Raw genomic sequence first — 2,320 nt, 5'->3', positions numbered from 1 at the left:
TTTTTATGCCAAAAATGGAAAAATACAAGTGAATATAAACTATGACATCCTTTGGCACTCCCATAGTCACTGCAACCAGAAGCACTCATAAACCTTGTGAATTGTGCTATGAGTGAAAAGGTCTATGAAGGAAATACACAAGAAAATATGAAAGTTTTGTGTTGGAGAACCACATGAGGGAGCTGTTGCTAATGTGCTTGGTCCACTACCTCCACAGCAGCATTGAGAATAAATACATTTTGGAAGGGACGAACTATTTCCTGAAATGGCCACAAGCATATATTGCTTGTAACCAGGAAGCAGATAATCTAACAAAAAAAAAATTGTCAACGAATTTGTTTTTATATTTGAGGTGTTTATGGAATGTCACTCGGGTCAGAGACAGATATTTGAATAAGTTTTATTTATAGACACGTGTCAAATCCTAGTAATCAAGAAACCAGAACCACAGCTCATAATTTATCTTCTGATGAAATGGTGTTCTGTACACTTTTACATACGTTAGATATTTATGAGGATGAACATCAAAACCACGAGATCAAGATTCCCTCACCTCAAACAGCGATAAATAATGCCACAGGCAACACACCAGCTTCACGAAGTTTTGAACAGGATTGAAAGTCCCATTAGACCTATATTCCCATATTGAGGACCATCATTTGGTATTCTTACACAGAGTATACATTGAGATGAACAAACACCAATGATGCCATAAATCTATCCAAGAAAGACTTAAATCAGTTAGTAATAAGCTGAAAAATCGCTATGATATAAATGCTGATAATATTGGGTTTCTTCGATAGAGAACTATCTCAAACGTTTAGTTGGGAAGGACTTTATACTGTATTCAAAAGAATCCATAATGTGTTTTATATAATCTAAAACACAAGCAGCCGAAGCCAAAGGTCATTCACTGTGATCATCTTTGGAAGTAGCACAGTAGAAAAGACCGCAAGACGTGGAAAATATTGAAAAAAGTGTTCAAAATGGGTAAAATACACGTCTATAACAAAAACTTTATCATTATTTGCAACTTTTCAGTTTAAACCGCCTGACGAAGGGCTTGTGCCCGAAAAATTGCAAATAATAACAAAGTTTTTTTTATAGACGTGTGTTTTACCAATTTTGAACACTTTTTTTCATCTTTGGAAGTATATTGGTGAGAGAACAGCAAACTGATTAACTTCAAAATTGTCTTTATAAAAGGTAAATCATCCTGCTGAAGAGTCTGAGGTTTTCGAAAACTCTATTTCCAAATTACCACAAGGGATGGAGCCACCAAATATTCCCTTGGTCATCTACCTGAAGAGAATTTTAATGTAACAAGACAGCAAGTATTGATAAAGATTATCATCTTATCTTCGTATCATAAGATTTGGTGACTGGATAATAAATGAGTAAAAAAAGAAGATTTAGTTTTTTATTTCAAAATCTGGATTGTACTTTGTTTCACACAGTTAATTACTTAATGATTGTGATATCTATACCTATGCATATTAATGTTGTTAATTTCTAAGAGTTACTTTATAATTAATTATGGTAGTTTAAGTATAACGTACCATTTTTATTTGTATGTAATAGGATTGTTCAAGAGATTTCCAGGGAGAAAGCAGTTACTACAGTGTTAGTGTGAGTACAGCAAAAATATCCCATTGTTTAGCTTAACTCCAAATAAACAAACGAAAAATCTCTTAATCCTAGAACGTCAGTGTCATTTTGACCCCATACTACTTAGTGTTAATGATTGAAAATTTAACGTTGACATTCTAGGGTTAAACTATTTAATTTACCAAAATTGTTAACAATGTTCAGATATAATCGCCTTTAGAACACTCATGGACTTTCTCATACAGGATATACATCTTGCACATTAATGACCTTATTTTGTGTGCTAGTTGAACACAGCAAAGAAGTATGTCCCACTTGGATATTTTTTGGGCTTTTTCATGAAATATGTTATTTAAAACCTAGTTTTGATATTGTATGTATGTATGTTTGTTTGTAATTAAGCACAAAACTACACAATGGGCTATCTGTGCTCTGCCTACCACGGGTATCGAAACCCGGATTCTAGCATTGTAAGTCTGCAGACATACTGTTGTGCCACTGGGGGGCGATATTGTTTGTATTGTCTCTTGCAACATCACAATGTGTCTAAGTTTAGAAATGTATACAGGCTGGTTCCTACTTATTTTCACCAATGTAATGACCAGTGATATAGTCCGTGCTGGTGCTCTGAGACGATTGACGTTATGTTTTTTGTATATATATATATATATATATATATATATATAACAGAGTATTGCGTAGTAACTTAAAG

The sequence above is a fragment of the Limulus polyphemus genome, unplaced genomic scaffold (genome assembly GCF_000517525.1).
Source record: "Limulus polyphemus unplaced genomic scaffold, Limulus_polyphemus-2.1.2 Scaffold3584, whole genome shotgun sequence".
NCBI classification, from domain to species: domain Eukaryota; kingdom Metazoa; phylum Arthropoda; class Merostomata; order Xiphosura; family Limulidae; genus Limulus; species Limulus polyphemus.
This window is presented reverse-complemented; position numbering follows the sequence as displayed.